This window comes from Oratosquilla oratoria, chromosome 15 (assembly GCF_046742065.1).
Source record: "Oratosquilla oratoria isolate Oo_2021 chromosome 15, ASM4674206v1, whole genome shotgun sequence".
Taxonomy (NCBI): Eukaryota; Metazoa; Arthropoda; class Malacostraca; order Stomatopoda; family Squillidae; genus Oratosquilla; species Oratosquilla oratoria.
This window is the reverse complement of record NC_134791.1, coordinates 41,772,513-41,780,012: the sequence shown is the minus strand read 5'-3', so window position 1 is coordinate 41,780,012 and position 7,500 is coordinate 41,772,513. Positions and strand designations below refer to the sequence as shown.

Genomic DNA, 7,500 nt, shown 5'->3' with positions numbered 1-7,500 from the left:
AAAACATGAAAAGGGTTATTTTCTCTTATATTTTATTATATATATATATATATACGTATATGTATGTATATATATATATATATATATATATATAAGTATATATATATATGTATATATATACATATATATATATATATATATATATATATTTATATATGTGTGTGTGTGTGTGTGTGTGTGTGTGTATGTATGTATATGTATATGTATATATATATATATATATATATGTATATATATATATAAGCTGATGGGATTCCTTTAAAAACCCAGGGGGGAGGGTTTCTTTAATTCATTCAGAACACAAGGGATTCCACCCAGAACACAGACTATTTTGTCAGAGCCCAAGGAACACAAAAATTTTCTTCCGGAATTCGGTGAATATTATTTCCGAGCAAAAGAAATTTTCATTCTGAAACAAAAAAAATTCTTTCCGAACTCAGAGAATCTTATTCAGAAACAAAGGGATTTCATTCAGCAGCTCTCGAAGGATTAAATTCACAACCCAAGGAATTTTGCTCATACCTCGGAGGATCTCATTCAGAACCCAAGAGACCTCATTCAGAGCACAGAGGATTTCATTCAGATTCCAAGGCATTGCATTAACCCATTCAACTCCGATGACAAGATGTCTTGTCATTTGGTCAAATAAAACAAAAAATCATAAAACACCAAAATGTTTGATCAAACACCAGAAAAGTATGACGTCAGTCCTTGCTTCGCTCGCAGCGAAGCGAGGACTGACGTCATATTTTTCTGGTGTTTGATCAAACATTTTGGTGTTTTATGATTTTTTTGTTTTATTTGACCAAATGACAAGACATCTTGTCATCGGAGTTGAATGGGTTAAGAAGACAGATTTCTTTGAGAACCTAATGATTTTAATTTGTTTGTTAGGGATTTTTGTTCTATCTCCCAGTTTTAACCAGAGGCCAAGAGGAACAAAGCTATTCATTCCCCAATGATTTTCATTCAGATTTTTTTTAGACAGGTTTTCTTTAGAATTTAGGGAATTTCATTCGAACTTAGAATATTCAATTCTAAAGACGGGTAAATTTATTGAGAGCTCAGGGAACCTTGTTTACTGACTTTCGTTTTGTCTTGAACTCGACGTCAATCTTTGACCCTATAGCCGCAAAATATTCTACTCCAATTAACACCGGACGATATTAGTCAGCATATGAACCTTTTTTTCTTTATCTTCTTTTCGAGACTTGGGTCAGTGTCGCAAGGCGATTTTATTCAGCAGAAAGAACACCTGGTATTGATGGTAAAGAAACCGATCATAACGTTCCAAAATTCTTTGCAGTGATATCGGATTTTTTTTTTTTTTCTAATATTAATCAAATCTGTTAATGTCTCAAAGAAAAAAATCTATAGTCACCCCTTAAACCCCATTCCTTTAGAAAAGTAATATCTGCTATAGATAATTTTGTACATTTTTTAGTACATCAGTTGTTTTCCACTGAAAGATAACAAGTGTAGAGAAAAACACATCAGGTACGCAGCGACGAAAGTTGTTTTTATGATGATAATAATAATGGTGATAATAATGATAATAATAATAGCAATGATGATGATGATAATAGTAGTGATGATAATGATGATAATGATAACAATAATAATAATAATAATAATAATACATGTACCAAGGCTTTTCCCCCCTTACTAGGGAGGTAGCCAAAAAGGGAAAGGCATAAAATCATTCCCACCCATTCCATCCCTGAAAACACTCCACACCCCTCCACCCTCCCTCCCATCTTAGCACCTCCTAGATGACGGGTCATCCCTGCACCCTGTCCACTGCCCTGGGTCAAAAGCAGTGTCGCAAGACACAGCACATCCACAGCAAGGCCGCTTCATTAAATCGGCGACCCCCCCTCTCCGTCCCCCCATATAAAGGAGAGAACGGGGAGAAATCCCTTCGGGCTGCGTCAAAATTTTGCTCACACACACTACCTCACCCCCCATCCCCCCGTCCATTCCACCTCATGCATCACAACATCTTCCATATACAACCATTCTCGATTCACCCCTGTCTTCTGTCCTCTCCCGTCCTTCCTCAACAGACATTCCCCTCTTCCCCAAAGCCCCCTTTACCCCATCCATCCATCTCATCCTAGGACGTCCCCTCATGTTCACTCCCTCCACATCTGCCTTCCATACCTCCTTTACTAGTCTTTCTTCACTCATTCTTTCCATGTGTCCAAACCATCACAATACTCTTTCATCCACCCTATCTCACAACTCCTTTTCCATCCCTGTTCTCCTTCTCACCTCATTTCTCACTCTATCTAGCCTAGTAACCCCTATCATACTTCTCAGACACCTCATCTCAAACACATTCAAACTCCTTTTCTCTTCCTCTCTTATGTTCCATGTTTCTGCACCATACAGTGCTGTCGGCACAATCACTCCTTCATACAATCTCCTCTTAGCATCCATTCCCAAATGTCTATTTCTCATTACACTTTTTAATCCACCAAGGCATTTACTCGCTTCTCTCAATCTACATCCTACCTCCACCTCCACTCCTCCCTTTCCTGCCACATTTGCACCCAAGTATCTAAAACTATCCACTTCCTCCAGTCTCTCTCCTTTAATACTTACTTCCAGTCTGCTGCCACTTTCACCCCTTGTACATCTCATCACCTTACTTTTACCCATATCAAATCTTCAACTTTCTTCTTTCACACACTTTCCCAAACTCTGTCACTATCTTCCTCAATCCCTCCTCTGGTCCTGCTACAAGCGCAGTGTTGTCCGCAAACAACAACTGGCTCACCTTCCACTTTTCTCCGTTTTCTTAAACATCTCCAATCCCTGACCCACCACCCTTGCATTTACCTCTCGCACCACCCCATTCATGTGTAAATTGAACAGCCAGGGTGACATAACACATCCCTTTACCTCAAACCACTCACTCTCTCCATTTCTAATCCTGACACAAGCTCTACTACTCTCGTAAAAACTCTTGACAGCTCCTAAAAGCTTTCCTCCTATCCCGTATTCCCGTATATCTGCAATACCTTCCACAGTGCCTTCTTGTCTACCCTGTCATAAGCCTTTTCCAAATCCATAAAAGACCAAAAAACATCTTTACCTTTTCCTATAGCCTTCTCACATGTCTGTCTTACCACAAAAATCTGATATACACAACCTATACCTGTCCTAAACCCACACTGTTCCTCACCAATTACTCCCTCTGTTCCTCTCATAATCCTCTCAATCAGGGTAGGGTACGTTTTGGCGCAGCCGTTTGGGCGCGGTCGTTTAGGCACGGCCGTTTGGGCGCCGACTGTTTTGGCACAAGCTTATTTGGCGACGGGTCTTTTGGCGCCAAAAATATTTTTTTTAATTTATCAATTTTATTCTATAAATCTGTCATTTTATAAATGTTATATTATAAATCAATACAAAATTACAATATATCAGTTATTAATTGAAAGATGGTATACATATTTAGAAACCCGAAAACTAGCTCGTTTAGCTGTTTGCTCAGGTTACTCGTACATACAGAGGGCGCTTTTGTTCCTGCCAACGAATGACGTTTGAGCTGAGTCCGTCAGTCCTTAGCCTTGGTTGAGTTAGCTCTGTTAGCGCTGTCGCAAGTGTTTCGTTCTTTTACCATCTTTTTATATATTTTTCTAACTAAAAACTTTCGTTTTATCCATATGGTGGCTGAAAAGGTATTAATGAAACGTGGTAAAGAAAAATGTACTCATAATGGACTCCTATACGTCTTTGACAAAACAAGCTAAGCTGACAGCGAGTTGAAATATTGGCGTTGTGTGGAAAAAAGAAGTGCAAAGCACGGCTTCATACTAAAGCTGGAGAGGTGGTGAAATAGCTAAACAGCCATTCGCATGAACCCTGTGCTGCACAACTAAAGATTGCACTTGTGAAAACTAATATAAAAAAAAAGAGAGCAGAGGAAACCCTTGAATCACCGACTGTATTTGTTAATGAATATTTGACAGACATATCCCAGTCTAGTCTAGCTGCCATTCCTAATATGTCTGCTTTGAGGAAAACAATACGAAGTGTAATTCAGTAATAAACGCCTCCACCAATCCAGCTAACTTACAACAATTGCTTGTGTCATAATGCTACAGAATATATGTCCCTAAACCAGGAGTGGAAGAAAGATTTTTACTGTGTGGTAGTGGACCAAGTCACGACCGGATATTAATCTTCGGAAGACAAAGCTGGCTACAGTACTTAGTGACATCTTATATGTGGTTTTCCGATGGCACATTCAGTATTGCTCCCAGTCTCTTTTGTCAGATTTATATAATCATGGTATAAAATACGGAGGAGTTTGCCCTACAGCTTATGCTCTTTTGCCCAACAAGCAACACACCATATACTTGAAAATGTTCGAGTTAATGAAAGAAATAGAACCAAACTTGAAACCCAGTTCAATCGTCTTTGATTTTGAACAAGCTGCAAACAGTGCTATGAAGAAAATATTCCCTGATGTTCAAATAAAAGGATGTTTTTTTCATTTAGCTCAAAATATGCAAAAACATCTAGCTAGACTGGGGTTCACTAGTTTGGAAGACGAACTCCTCTATTTCTCTCTGAAATTTGGAACCTTTATCAGAGAACGTTAAATGGGGGAGACCACACAAACAATAATGCTAAGACAGCCCACCGTTGACTTAAATACGAACTTGGCATGCAACATCCCACCATATGGAAATTAATTGATGGCCTCCGTAAAGTACAGAAAGGTAGAGATGCATATTATGAAAAGTTACTGGCCGGTCATGAACCACCACAGAAGCTAAAAAAGTATAGAGATGCAGACAGAAGAATACATGAAACTGTTCTTAGATTTGAAAACATGGATGCTGTCGAGTACTTGAGAAGCCTTGCTCATAATTACCAAATGAACTAAATAAAGCTTTGTTACGTTTATTTTTTTAATATTTTTAAAAGATTTTATAAAAACATTAGAATGTATAAACTTTGGCTGGCGCCAAATCAGCTGGCACCCAAATGAACTAAATAAAACTATGTTACGGTTTTATAAAAAGATTAGAATCTATAAACTTTGGCTGGCGCCAAAACAGCCGGCGCTCAAATAGACGCGCCCAACTGTCAGATGGTGACCAAACGGCAGTGCCCAAACGGCAGCGCCCAAACGGCCGCGCCCAATAGTCCCATTCCGCTCAATCAAGGCTCTCCCATAAGCCTTCCCTACTCCACTTAACAAGCTAATTCTGAAACTACTACACTCACACTTGTCCCCCTTTCCCTTGTAAAGTGTAACTATACAGGCACTCCTCCAGTCCTCCGACACTCTACACTCTCTTAAACAAATATTAAATAACCTCACCAGCCAGTCCACCATCTCTGTAACTCCTTTTTTCAGACATTTTGCATGGCATCCATCCTACCCAGGTGCCTTGCCTGCTCTCATCATCTTAACAACTGCCTTCTCTTTATCCTTCCTTATTTCTCCTCCATTTTCCTCACTCATCACTCTCATTTTCTTAGCAGTTCCCACTGCAACTACCTTTCCCTCCCTATCCTCCTTCACATTTAGCAATTCCCTAAAATACTCTGCCCATCTTCCTCTTACTGCCTTCTCTTCCATTATCATCTCTCCATCTGCACCTTTTATCTTTTCTTCTCTACTTGATTTACCTCCTCTTCCTCTCTTAATTTCTTTCCAAAATATTTTTTATTACTTTCAAGAATTTTCTGTTATACTCTTACCCCATTTCACATCTGCTCTCCTCTTTGCCTCCCTTATCTTTTGGTTTACTTCTCTTCTCTTTTTTTTGTACCTCTCATATTATTCCCTCGTCCTATTTTGTAACAAATCTGTGAAAGCTCGCTTCTTCTCTTCTACAGCCTTCTTTGCTTCCTCATCCCACCACTCACTACCCTTCCTTCTATTTCCTTCCGTCCCCCTTGTTCCACACACCATCTTTGCACACCTTGTGACTCCCTCCTTAAACCATCCCCATTCCTCCTCCACTCCTAGTTCTACTCTATCCTTCACTCCCTCCCACTCCTCTCTCAGCTTCTTATACTCCTTCTCCTTTTCTTTCTCATTTAAGCAGTTCACTCTAAGCACCTCCCTACCTTTTGTCCTTTTCCTCTTTCTCCATCTATCCTCCACCCTTCATTTACTTTCCACCAAAAAATTATCTGATATTCCCCCACTCTCTCCCCTTAGCACATGTACATCCTTAACTCTTCCTATTATACTCCTATCTACCACTACATAGTCCATTAACGCTCTATCTACCACTCTTCCATCCACCACCCTCTCCCATGTGTACTTATTCTTAACTTTCTTCCTACACACTGTATTTTCTATCATCAACTCTTTTTCTAGACACATCTCCACCATCAACTCTCCACTACAATTCTTTCCTGGAACTCCACATTTCCCAACCACTCCGTTTATTGGTTGATTTCCTACCCAAGCATTAACGTCTCCCAATACTACTACACTGACGTTTCTTCCTAATCCCTCTATGCACTCATTTAAATCTATCCAAAAAGTCTCCCTTTCTTCTACACTCTTCTCACTACCAGGCCCATATGCACTTTCAAAAACCCACATCTCCCTTCCCAGTTTCACCTTCATCCACATTATCCTTGAGGAAACCTTCTTCCACTCCACTACACGTTTACCTATCTCTTCACTTACTCGTATAGCCACCCCTTCTCTCCCTCGCCCTCTCTTCACTCCTGAGAACCTCCCAACTACACTCCCAAACTCACATTCGCCCCTCCCTCTCAACTTAATTTCACTCAAAACCAACACATCCATCTTTCTTCTCACAAACATACTACCTATCTCTTTCCTTTTACTCTCACCTGTACCACATCCAAGCACATTAAAAGATCAAAACTTTAGGGTTCTGGTTGGAAAACTCCTAGACCCTGTTATGACTTTACAACAACAACAACAACAACAACAATAACAATAGTAATAATGATAATAATAATAATAATAATAATAATAATAATAATAATAATAATAATAATAATAATAATAATAATAATGATAATGATAATGATAATAATAATGATAATGATAATAATAATAATAATAATAATAATAATAATAATAATAATAATAATAATAATAATAATAATAATAATAATGATTAATAATAATAATAATAATAATAATAATAATAATAATAATAATAATAATAATAATAATAATAATAATAATAATAATAATAATAATAATAATAATAATAATAATGATAATAATGATAATAATAATAACAATAATAATAATAATAATAATAATAATAATAATAATAATAATAATAATAATAATAATAATGTGTATACATTGTGACGAATGTGGATAGGAGGTAAGGGAACACGGGCTGAGGGAAATACTTTTATTCCTGACTAGTTTCGCCTGAGTGGCTTCTTCAGAGTCAAGAATAAAAGTATTTCCCTCAACCCGTGTTCCCTTACCTCCTATCCACATTAATAATAATAATAATAATAATAATA

The 7,500-nt window shown here is 37.8% G+C and overlaps 1 protein-coding gene across 1 annotated transcript in view; it reads left to right on the top strand.

The window, feature by feature from the left end:
• Positions 1–7,500, top strand: part of LOC143033037 (uncharacterized) — a 90,251-nt gene that overhangs the window by 162 nt on the left and 82,589 nt on the right. The gene's annotated exons all lie outside the window — the stretch shown is intronic.